The sequence below is a fragment of the Mastomys coucha genome, unplaced genomic scaffold (assembly GCF_008632895.1).
Source record: "Mastomys coucha isolate ucsf_1 unplaced genomic scaffold, UCSF_Mcou_1 pScaffold9, whole genome shotgun sequence".
Taxonomy (NCBI): Eukaryota; Metazoa; Chordata; class Mammalia; order Rodentia; family Muridae; genus Mastomys; species Mastomys coucha.
In genome coordinates, this window is record NW_022196915.1 from 60,756,921 (window position 1) to 60,770,490 (window position 13,570).

The following is a 13,570-nucleotide window of genomic DNA, read 5'->3' on the forward strand; positions in this document are numbered from 1 at the left end:
CATAGTAGCATGACTAAGATTGGATTAAGGAGCTATTTCAAGCTAGGAGAAATAACAGAAGCTATCAGTGAACTTATCACACTTCTTGCAAAGTACTAGAGGGGAGAGTATGGACTAGCATTGGCCACCCAGACTATAAAGCAATTCTTAGTTTTCATAAGATCCAGTTCTGCTCTAGCTCAAAGACACCATAACACTGGCTAAACTACAGACAGGATTCTTATCTTCTCTTGAAGTGTTTGGGCAGTGGAGTCAAATGTTAAGACCATCTGAAGCAAAGGAAGACCATGTTCTCCTATTTTTGCTCAACAACTGTCAGTATTGAGCATCAGATTTTATCCTACCAGGTGAACGAGAACTACCACCACCAGAGGAATGAGGCAGGAAAGTTGGGTAGGCTGCCTGGCATACTGTCTTCATCCATAGGAGTCTCTTGCTGTAGAAAAGTTGGCCCAAGCTGAGCATTCCTTCCTGAGACAACAAAAGGAAAAGCCTTGGGGAGGATTCTGATAATTCTGATAATTCTGATGATTCTGAATTAGCCTTAGAAAGCATCATCAAGCATTAGCATCCCCTTCCCTATAGCCCTGTCGAGTATAGATAAGATATTCCCAGACAGCAGAGACGGTAGCATTTCTTAACCTCCACTGCAAACAACAATTAGAACCATAAGGTTATAGGAGCCTTGGGGTCAGAAATTACTAGTCATCATTTCATCTATTCCAAGAAAAAAAAAAGACTCCCCTTGGTTGCTCCTCAGAGAAAATGAGCCAAAGAGCATCTGAAACACATCCTGTCCTCAAGAAAGCAGGTGATGGGAAATGCCTTAGAAGGGGTCCATGTAGAAGAGGAAGAAGGAGAAAAAAAGCAGAAGGTGAATCTTTAGTAGAAAATAATGATAATGTAGATGAAACTGAAGGCTAAGAGGAAGAAGTCAATGAAAATGACAAGGCTCAAGAAACACCAAATGAATCGGTTCTTGGGGAGAAAAAAAGCTTCTTCAGGAAAATGAAGGGGAGGAGATTGGGAACTGAGAACTTACCTGGCATATGCTGCATTTAGCCAAGATTTTTAAGAGGCTAGAAACAAAAGAAGCCCAGTTTTATACTGCACAAGCCCATCTTCAACTTGGAGAAGTTAGTGTTGAATCTGAGATTTATATCCAAGCTGTGGAGGAGTTTCAGGCTTGCCTAATCCTGCAAGAATAATATTTGGAAGCTCACGATCATCTCCTTACAGAGACTCACTATCAGTTGGGCTTGGCCAACGGTTACACCTCTCAGTATGATGGGGCAGTAGCACAGTTTGGCAAATCTATTGAAGTCATTGAGAAGAGAATGGCTGTGCTACACGAGCAGAAGAAGGAAGCTGAAGGGTCATTTACTGAATATGAGAAAGAAATTGAGGAGCTGAAAGACCTATTATCTGAAGTTCGAGAGAAGATAGAAGATGCAGAGGAATCTCAGTGGAGTGGGAGTGTAGCTGAACTGGCCCTGAAAGCTACCCTGTAGAGAGCTCTACTTTGGATTTCACTCCTAGTGGAGCTGGTGCCTCAGTATCCATGATTGCCAGTAGAAAACCAACAGATGGCACTTCCTCATCAAATTGTGTGACTGATATTTCCCCTCTTTTCAGAAAGAAGAGGAAACCAGAGGAAGAGAGTGCCCGGAAAGATGATGCAAAGAAAGCTAAACAAGAGCAGGAAGTGAATGGAGGCAGTGGGGATGTTGTCTCCAGTGGAAATGAAGTTTCAGAAAACATGGAGGCTGAGGCTGACAGCCAGACAACAGCAGAGAGGGGCAGTGGAGTCTGCAGCTACAATGGAAAGCATTGCATGTTAAGAGGCAAGCAGAACCTTCCTCCTGAGGGAAAGTGGCTTTGTACATAATGTATTTTTTCACTTTTGGGGATTCTTTTTGTATAACTCCAATCAAGATTGTAGGCAACAAAAATGTGTATTAGTCATAGAATCAGGCTTCTATGAGAGGGGCATACTTTTTTTTTTAAATATAAAGACCCCTGTCTCATTGGGGTGGTTCCCTGTTTCTTCATTGACACTCCGTGGCATCCTTTGAACATGAGTTTCTATGTGGCTGGTCAGATGACTGCACCCTAAAGTCACCTGGGAGCCTTTGAAAACTCCTGACACAGATTCTCTTGCAACCCTGAGATCAAATTCTTTAGGGCAGAGTCCAAATTCACTAGTTTTTCAATCTTCTTGAGTGACTCTGTCTATCACTGAGGGTCAAACCATGGGGTGAAGTGAGGTGGTTTCAGCTGATTAAGGCTAACCTATTGCCTGGCTGAAATGATAGCTAAGGGGAAAGGCTTGTATTTTAGTAGAAAACCCTGACTTTAGAGGCAAGGGCTTTTTCAGAACTCATGCTTCTCTCTACAGCCAGAGCAGGGATGTCTTAGTCAGTATGGCTGTGTCTAAAGAGGTGAGCAGAGGCACAGTTAGGCCAAGTGGATCTCCAAGGACTTTTCTTCTACTGAATAACTCTGCAATCTCCAGAAAATTCTTTGCTCTCTTTGGACATGACTTGCCTCACATCTAACATGAAGTTAATGAGATACCAAGGAAGAAGCAGAATAAAATGCCGGGTGGGATGGCATCCTGAACTCAAACCACACCTTAGCTTAAATCTCCATAGCACCACTGATTAGGCTTGTAACCTTGGATACGCTTCTTAAATTTCTTGACTGTATATTCCAAATTATTACTGGAAATTAGTGAGCAAAAGCATAATACCAACTTCATAAGCTCTTGCAAGATTAAGCTAGATAATCCACCTGAAGCACTTAGAATATTATCAGAGACTTAAATGAATCCTCAAAAAGCATTATCATTCGCAAAACCCCACAGGTCTAACAAGCACTGCAGACATGGAGTAATTAGTAACTGCCATTAGCAGCTTTACGAGCATGTAATTATTTTTGCCTCAGTTTTAGGAGAAGATGCTCTATGGTGATTTTGAATGGGAATTCCATGGACCCTCCAAGGATATGCTTCAAACAGGAGTCTGTGCGATTAATACTTAGAAAAGTGCCTTTGAGTTCTAGGATGACAGCACTCGTACAATACTAAACGGATGTGGTGAGAGGCAGCTGAGGAGGCTTCATTCTGCTAAACACCTGTGATTAAGGATGTTTAGCAAACATGTATGTGGTTCACCTACACGTGAACTCCAGTGACAGTAGGCACATCCTGCTGTCAAGGCACCTTTCTGTGACAGTGGATGCCAGATGTGGCAAAGGCACTTGGCAGTATTTTCACAGGAGAACCTGAAGAATAATTTGGCCCAAAGCCTTCTCTGACATGTGTGAGGCTCAGTCGGCTGGAGTCTATTAGACTAGATTTTGTTCTGCAGTTGATATGCTTATGAAGAATATGCTTGCCACAAGTTACTACTAAGCCACCAACTTTGAACATCTCTTTTAGTTTAAGACTAATTTCACATTACATGGAGAAAGCAGTTGCTGAGATATAATATTAAAGTGAATGTGTTGGTTTTCCCATTTATTGCTATCTTTTTCCTGTGATATATATATATATATATATTATATGTATATATATATACATATAATATATATACATATATATATATATAATTTATATATATTATAAATGAACCGCTCTATCTCAAGGTAGATTTCTGACTTCAAATACATCTCATCTGGCAGGCACACTAACAAACTGATTTCATTGGGTTAATATTTGATTTGTGTGGTTTTTTTTTACCACTTCATTTTTAAGTCTAAATGTAATATATCCATGAATGTTAGATCTGTGTTCTCTAAACACATGTATCTAGACTAATTTTTAAAATGTACTTAAAATTTACATGTTTAGTTAATGTACATATTTTTCAAGTAAGCAACATTAAAAATAAAAATACATTAGCATTTTATATCCACATACTATATAATTTTAATTTTCCCCCACACTAATATTTTACTCAGTTTCTATAGAAGTGAAATTACCAATTCCAAATACTCTATGGTGCACCTGGGTGTTTTAGTGTTTTTGGTGTTGTGAGACTATTGATCCTGGCCCATACATTTGCCTCTCATCCTTGACAGCCACTTCCATGCCTTCCATGTCTATTGCTGTCCATGTTACAGGCAGTTGGTATGAGTGGAATCATAGGATGTGCAATTGTTTTTCTCTCTAGCTTCTTTCATTTGCCTCAATGCCTTTGAGTTTCATTTATGTTGTATTCTGTTTCATATTACTCTCTGGGTTGAGGGGCAGCATGTCATGAAATGTGCCTGTTGTGCTGTATTTATGCATCTCTTTGCTTCCCATAATGTGTATATAACATGAGCCTCTGTGTACAAGGGTTTGAGTACATCCCTAGGAATGGAATTTCTGGATCATATTGTAATTCTATGCTTAACTTGTGAAAAGTGCAAAACTGACCCCTACAACATCTGTGCAGATGTGTGATCAGCAGCATGAGAGTTTCAATTTTACCACTTGCTTTTTCCTTCAGCTTTAAAATAAATTATCTATTTTGTGTGTGTGGGAATTTTGTCTGCACATATGTTACATCACATGCCTGCAGTGCCTGCAGAGGCCACACAATGCTGTTGAGTCCCTGTGGCTGTAGCTGCAGATGTCTGTGAGTGGCCATGTGGATGCTATAGGAGAGCAGTCAAAGCTCGTACCTGGTAAGTCTTCTTTGTAGCCCCTTCCTTGATTTTTCAACATTCTCATGCTTTGTAGCCACTGTAAAGGGTCTGAATGGATAGCTCATTCTTGCTGGTTATATTTTAGTTCTATAATGACCAATGATAAAGGAAATAAATTTCTTCAGGAGCCAATTATTAATTTGCGGGTTTGTTGTTGTTGATTGTTTGCTGTCTATGATAATGTTAGTTGCTGCCTTTTGTTAATGCCCTTCATCAGGTTGTTAAGATCCTTTTGGCTATTTAATCATTCCAAGTTGTCGAGGTTGGTATATACTTTTCCTGTGCCAATTAAAATGACCCTATAAGTTTTCTTTATCTTATTCCATGCTAGATTACACTGATGATTTTTTTTTATCTGTTAGACTCCAAACAGAATATCTCTGAGCAATAGCTATCTCCAGTTTCCTGGTGAACTGCTGAGAATGATGCTCCTACATTCACAAAGAATATTTGTGTCAAGTTTTTCTTTTGGCCTTTATTTCATTTGGCTCTGACCCTAATGCTGCCTGCATGCCCCAGGGTTGAACTTGTCTCCAGCTTTTTATTCTTGCTTCCCTTCATACTGAGGTTGAGAGAGGCATACTCCACAGCTGCATTGCCAGTAGCCAGCCTACCTTAAGTCCCTCATTTTATGCTTGCCAGACTTCTCTTCTTTAAACACTCAGGACCCTAATCACACATCTCATTTATGTTTCAGAGAACAAACACTTCAGTGAGTCCCACTATCCTGCCTTTCTGTTTCAACACTGTTTAGCTAAAATATACATATAGTATTCTTATATACCATATGTTTCCATTTTCCATTTTTATATTTATCTGTTATTGCCATGTGTTTGTAGCTGAGCTGTGATTGAGATGCAAAATCAAATATGATAGTTCTTAAAATACAAGAGCAAACCAAAATAAAATTTCAAAAGCATGTGCTATATGTATGCTGAATATAATCATTCCCTTAATAATAGTATGAGATCTAAGTTCTATGGAGTTCAGTCATACTCTGCCAGCTCTAACTTAGTTAAAACTCCTACTCTTGCGTGATTGTCATAAGGCATGCTTATCCTTCATTTCACTGCCTCCAAAGTGAACACAGCATACAGTTGTTCACTGTTATTCCATGCAACGATCAGAACCTAAAACATATAGATAAGTTCTCTTCATGTACAGCTTCTTTCAAAAAGCCATCCAATAACTTGTATAGAAAACCTTAGCAGATATTGCTCACACTCCTTTATATAGGTGTGACTGTATATGTACCCACACATGTTACATGCATGTCACCATTTCTCCCCTTCCCCACTCTCTACACACGAGTTAAGCTTTCTGACACCTACAGACCTCTTGCTGACCTCCTGATAGCATCCATAGCCATTCTGAAACCTGGAATAAATCTCTTTTTATTTTGTTCATTTTATCCACTTGACACACAGCTGAAATTACTGAGACACAGCCCATAAATGACCTAGAGACTGTCAATCAATCAATGCTGATAGCCATTCCCAAGACAAAGAAAAATGCTTAAGAAAAATCACAATGATTTAACTATGCATAGCATACCTTAGATCCTCATCCAGTTTATACAGAAATTCAACGAATGATAAAAACGGATCTCAAAATCCAGCATACTTTACATAACATATTACTCTGCATATACTTGCTGTTTATTTGGAAGAAATTAGATCAGTCTTGTTTCTTCCAGCAGACAATGCCCCTTTCCATCTATAACCAATAGAAAGAACACTTAGTATTATATAACTATAACTTGCTACAATCTCCATATTCAATTCTAGCTTTTTGATGAATACTTTAGAAATATTAATTAATGAAAGTAGAGTTACCTTTTAATCTGTAAAAGCTAGTTATACCTATGGTAGTCCTCATCACACACCTATTACTCTTTAACTAGAACTCTTCCCATTGCTCACTTGTAAGAAACAATTTAAATGAGCAGGGAATGTAGTCCATGGGATACATGGCATTGGGATTTAAGTATAAGGTCCATCTTTCTGTGATTGCAGTAAACATTATCTAGATCTATTTTAAATTAAAACCACAGGCTGCTTATATATAAATATAGAGAGAAATACAAAAAATACAAATGAGATAAAAACAGGCAAAATGCTAACATTCAAATATAAAGAATATATAGTTGGGGGAACAGTTCAGATAGTAAAAATTTGGACCTCTTAATAGGTTTTTAAATGGGCTAATAATACTTAGAAGCTTTGCTTTATCAGCTCATCTCAACTTGGTATCACATTCTTATTTATTAATTCAGAGACAACTATTTGAAAAGCCTTCACATTCTTGTTCAGTTAATAAACTCTATATAAAACCATGTAACAAGCAGACCTCATATCCATTCCTTTATCTGTTATGAATACCACAAGTAATATTCCCTGCAGCTTTTCCATTAGCCTTATTCCCTTGACAATGCAGTTCATATGTTGACTGCAAAAGTAATTGGAGACTGATCAGAGCATATTGTAATTTTGGATTTACATTTACATAAATCATCACACCCACTGTGCAACTTATTGCTTCAATTAAAACCATATCAAACCACATTATATTGAAGTGTGCACTGTAGCAAGGTCTCTAATTTGCATCACAAATATAATCAAAGGACTCCACCTCTTTGCCTTATTGCTCACAACACTGTGTGAGGCTACAGAACAGCCCCTGAAATCCTTCACAAGTATGAAAACAAAAACAACTGTTCTCAGAATTGCTTCAGTGGTTTTACCCACTCATATGTATTTTTCAGCTTTTCTGTATATTTTCTCTTAAAATGTTTCCTCCACTAATATTTTGGTCAGTTATTCAGTCATTTTTATGTTTTTGATTTCAAGCCTATGTACTTTAGTATTTTTAATATTTAGATTTGTTTATTTTATGACTGTTTTGCCTGCAAGCATGGATATGAATCACATGCATACCTACAACCCATAGAATTAAATAATAAGGCATCTTATCCCTGTGATTTGGAGTTATAGATGCTTGTGAACCATCACCATGAGGGTGCTGGGAACCAAACCAGGTCCTCTGCAAGAACAAGTGATCCTAACTGGCCATGCCTCCAGCTACATATACACATTAATTTTTTTAATCTTCTCTGTCTTTTTACTCTTTCATCCATACATTTCTAACCTTCTTTTCTATTTATTTACACCCCAAATGTTGCTCCCTCTCGGTCCCCCCTCACAGAGTTTTTTCCCCCATCTCCCATCCTCTTTGTCTCTGAGAAGGTCCCCCACCCCCTGAGTTATCCACCCTCACTGGAGCATCACGTCTCTACAGGATCAGGCACATCCCCTCCCACTGAAGCCAAACAAGGTAGTCTTCTGCTACATATGTGCTGGAGGTCTTAGAAAGCCCCGTGTATGCTCTTTGGTTGGTGGCTTAGTCTCTGGGCGCTACCAGGGATTCAGGTTATTGACACTGTTGGTCTTCCTATGGGGTTGCCATTCCCTTCAGTGCCTTCATTCCGTCTCCTAAGTCCTACATAGGAGTCCCTGACCCATCCAATGCTTGGCTGTGAATATTATATATGTGTTAAGAAGTTATATAGGAAATGCAAACTAAAAATAAGGGAAGATAAATATAAACAAGAGGCAAAAAAGTTAAGTGGACAATTCCCAAAAGAATACACATAGTCTATAGGTATATGAATAAATGTTTGACATCACCAATTATCATGTAAAACACAAATTAAAATAACACTGACAGTCACCTTACATGTGTTAGAATGGCTTATCAAAAAGGCAAAGGATAATGGTGAGGACATGGAGAAAATGCAACCTCAGGCCACACAGATGGAGGGAACTGAAGTTATTAGGGCCAGTAAGGAAAATAGTATGGGAGTTCCCCAGAAAACTAAAGACAGACTTACCACATGACTCAGCAATCCCACATCTAGGTATACACCCAAAGGAATTAAAATCAGTATGGTTTAGAGACCATTACACTCTCGTGCTGAGTATTCCATTTTCAGCAACACCTAAGATGTGGAAGCAACCCAGGCTTTAGTCATAAAAGAAGTGAATGACAGAAACTATGTGTAGTGCTTTGAATGAGAATGGGTCCCACAGCCTCATATTTGAATACTTGGTGCAGCGTTGGTGGAGCTCTTTGAGAGGGAATAAGCCATTTGGCCCTATTGAAGGAAGTATGTCACTGGGGGACAGGCTTTGAGGTTTCAAAACTATTATGCCATTCTTGGTGTGCTCTGTTTGCCTCCTGTTCTGCTTGCAGTCAGATGTGAGTTCCCAGATGTTCCTGGAATCATGTCTTTACTCAGCCATCATGGACTGTAACCCTTGTGAACTATAAACCCAAGTAAATGCTTCTTTCTGTTAAAACACAGCCTCCCTCTCTCTCTCTCTCACTCTCTTTCTCCCTCCCTCCCTCCCTCCCTTTCTCTTATATGTGTGTGGTGGGATATCATCCAACATCCAACATATAGAGAAGGACAATTCTGCCATTTGCTGAAGCATAAATAAACCCAAAGGACATTATACTATATGCAATAAGCCATGCATAGAAAGATAAGCCACATGATCAAAATACGTCAAATCAAAATGCTGGCCCCTTAGAAGTTGAAAGGTAGAAAACTGAGGTCCATTGAGTTGAATTAATGAGTAAAGGCAATTCCTGCAAACACTAAAATCTTGAGTGACATTCTCAGAGCCTACATGGCAGAAGGTGCAAGTCAACTGTGGCTAACGGCCCTCTGATCTCCATATAACCATGGAATGGCTATGGAATGCTCACACTCACACATACACACAAAAGAAACAGAGAAATACTATTTTTACATTTTTAAATTTTACATTTTTTAAAAAGAAGTACAGAATAGATGTGAGGAAAGAAGGGGAGTGAGAAAAGAGGATATACTGATCAAAGAGATTGTAGTTTCAGTGAAACATGGGGAATATAACTCAATAATCCCTGCAGTGTTCACTATAATAAATAATGGTGCATTATGATTAAAAGCTGTTTTTATTCTTTCTGTTTATGTGACAGGGTCTCACTTGAAACTCATTATGTAGACATGGCATGTCTCAGACTTACAGAGATCTACCTGGCTTATAAACCCAGCAACATGAGTTTAAAAGTGTGCCCAACCACGTCTGACCTTTCAAAACCATTGAAGCATAGATTCTACCACGAAAGAGATAAATAATTAAGGTGATAGATTTGGCAATTATTCTGATTTAATAATATATGATTAGAAGTACATATTAAAACATTACCTTCTATGCCACAAACATGTACAATCATAATTCATCTATTTTAAGAGAGACTCTTTAAAGGTCTCCGTGTAATGATATGGAAAAACCTAAAAGATCCTTTGGAGGTATATCAAGGAAACTTGAGAAAAAGAGTGCCACAGGCTGGGTGACTGAAACAACAAATGTTGATTACAGGTCCAGAGGCAGCCACTGAAGCCAGAAGAAAATTGATAGCACTGGATGTACATATGAGAAAGGAAGATCTAAAATCAGTAATGAGCTTCCACCCTAGCACCAAACGATGGGCGGGCCGATTACATTCACAAAGGTGAGGTACAAAATGCAAATTAGCAATTCATGGAATTGCAATGAGAAGAGCCCTGGAGAAAATCAATGAGGATAACAGATGGCTCTTAGAAAAGATCAATAGAATCAATGAAGTCTCACCAAACTAGCAGCCAAGAAGAGAGGGATGACACAGAGTGCAGTGGACTGAGTGAGGAAGAAGTAAGACCATGGAGCCTGTCATCAAAGGGCAATAGAGCTCCTGTCTGATAACTTAGATAAAAAACATTCCAGCCCATTGAAAACCATAGTGCACTATGATCACAAAACACAACCTGTACAGGCTCATATCTGCACAAGGAGCACATGCAAGGGCTAAGACGGAGAGAGTGCAGGGAGAAGAGACTTTCGTTGGCAGACTGTGATACCATTTAAATAAGAAGCTCTCTAGTGATTGATGTCTTAGAGAAGATTAGAGAAATCACTCCCTACCTTATCCTGGGGGACTAGCACTACCCAAACACTAACTCCAGTTAATCATATTGCAATAACAGAAAGGTACAGTCAATACTCCTCATACACATGGATCCAAACATGCTCAAGTTAAATCCAACGGCATGTGGGGATTATACACCGTGACCAAGCTGGATTTATTTGAAATATACAGGGCTAATTCCTCATTTATATCAAGTGGTTCTTTACTCTGAGGTGAAACATTCATAAAGAGGAAAGGGAGACTTATAAATACTCAAAAGTTACTAAATTACTGTTCAGGGAAACGGAAAATTTAACCTATCAGAAATTTAAAATAAAAGCAATAAAGTTAAGGGGAGATAGCAGTAACTTTAAAGGAGATGAGTATTGGTTGAGAAAAATGTGTCTAGTATTCATTTCATGAAACAAACAAAATTTGATTATAACAAGCAGTAGCACCCCCTCTGCGTCAGGAAGCATGAGACCAAGTCCCTCCAAAACACAAAGTACTGGCCAAATCAAATGGCAAGGCATCCCTCTGTTCTGGGTACTTCACTATGAAGCAGTAGTGATGTTCTTACCTTGATTTCATACTGCCAGCAATCTTCAAAATTGTATTTTCTGTGAAAAACCATATACCAATATTCCCTATGCATTCATAAATAAGTTACCATTTGAAGCAAAGCAATGAAATGAAAAGAAATATCACTACACAGCTTAGACACAAAGACTCTGTTCTGAAGATTCACACTCTATTCGAAACAAAAATTGTAAGATTTCTTTCACATAGGGAGTAGGGGTGGAGAAGCTCAGGGAGTCTGAATAGTTTGTTGAAGGACTTGTTATGAGTGTCCCTCGTGTGACCTGTTTTGCTGTTTTCTCCCAGGAAGTGAGGGAGAGGAGGGGGGTGGGGGTGGGGGAGACAGAGAGAGGAAGAAAGAGAGAGAGAGAGACAGAGAGAGAGGGAGGGAGGGAGGGAGGGAGCAAAGAATGAGGATGGTTTGTCTAAATGGATGGATGGAAGTGGGTATTACAGAATTTAGGAAAAGCTGAACTTTGTACATTAACATATCAAAAGCAATTTAAAAATTACGTTAAGTCAAAGTGTAGGTTGATAACGATCATAGTTAGCTATGAGCATGATTTAGCTTAAGGTTTACCATTCTCACTAATGCTATCCCAGGCATCCTTAGCCAACAGCTACCCAAACTAGGATTTGATGTTTAACATCACTCCTCCTGCTTCATGGCTGACCAGTTCCAGCCATTAGAAAACCACTCACTGGTTTTAGTCCGTTTTCTAAAAACAAGGTTTTTAGAAACAAAACAAAAGTTCCAAGAAGCATTGGCAATTCAATCATGCAAATATCTAATTCTTCCTCCACTACCCATACTAAAATTGTGGGAAATTAGGGATCAGAAAGGAGAATGAAGTCATAGCTGGCATTCAGGACTTTATGAAATAAAGAGCCTTATTTAAAAGTGACTCCACGGAGACACAAACTACAATAGTCAGAGATTCCTGTGATGGCACCACCATATGCCAATTACATAACAGGAAAGTTTTTCAAAATAAACTGAAAGCATCTGTAAGCACTTCTGTGGAAGGGCCTAAGGAAAGGACTAGCCACACCACTGAGAACTCACAGAAGTCAGAAGCATTTGTGCTTCTCTCCTCCTCTCTTTTCTTGTCCATTTATAGAAAACATAGAAATCACAAGTTTCCACCCATGAAGGAAAAATGCCAGTTGCCAATGAGAAAGACCCTAAGCTTTCAGCTCTCAGTAAATACAGCTGCCCCAAGTAAATCAACTTTTCAATGCTCCAAAGCTCTTTTAAGTATGTGATTCTTACATTTATCTCTCCCAAACCATCTGCTGACAACTATGAGAAAGGATTTACAAAACTCATATGTCCTTTTTTCTCTAAAAACACCTTTCCGGTGGTGCGCTGGTGACTGGGTCAATGGGCAGAAGGAAGACATGAGGAAGGCAATCAAGGGAATGGAAGGCTGATAGGTGTAACCGAGCTTGTGGTTGTAGGATATGTACTTCTGACATCCCCTTGGGTCCCAGCACTTTCTACTCCATGCCAAGATCTAGGAGAGGTTCCAGTACTTTCCATTCTCACTATCGTCATATTCTCACTCACTGCAAAATATTGTATATCCAATAAAGAAAAGCTAGAGTCCTCTATACAAACCTAGACATCAGACCACAGGCTTTTTCTGTACATACAGATTTCATGGCCTATGATGGGTTCCTAATGTTACTTTGTGAAATGCACTAATGCAATACTCTATATACCATCTTGAAAATGGAGAGTTTTTTTTATTTATGTCTCTCTCTCACACACACACACACACACAGAGAGAGAGAGAGAGAGAGAGAGAGAGAGAGAGAGAGAGAGAGAATAGTCCCTTTGTATCAAACAAAAATTGAGACAGAGAAAAGCTAAAAGGTAATGCGATCAAAAACTAAGTTGTCTGCACATGTAGATACTCAACTAATAGCAGAAATTCTTGTATTAACATTAACCCCATGAAGCTACTCAATCTGTTGAGCAGTGATTTCATTATGGCAGTATTTGCTGTTGTATCTTGATGCCTTCTCTTCTCTTAAAGTAAAATTCTCCCTGCCTACTGCTTGTGGCAACCTTTATTATTATATTTACAGCCTACCTTGATATAAAGAGAATAACTCCCAATTCAAGAACCTTAATCATATCTGTATTCTGGGATTTCAAAAATTAGGACATGGGAATTTTTGAGATCCATTGTTCAGGTCATCAGAGCTTTCTCGCCGCACTAACATTAAACTGCTGTGTCCTTCTTCAAGGTCAGCTCCGTGGCAAGATCCCGAAGTCAAGTACAAGCATGTCAATCCT

At 38.9% G+C, this 13,570-nt stretch overlaps 1 pseudogene; it reads left to right on the forward strand.

The window, feature by feature from the left end:
- Positions 1-814: 814 nt before the first annotated feature.
- LOC116084752 lies at positions 815-1,841 on the forward strand (annotated as a pseudogene).
- The last annotated feature ends 11,729 nt before the right edge of the window (positions 1,842-13,570 follow it).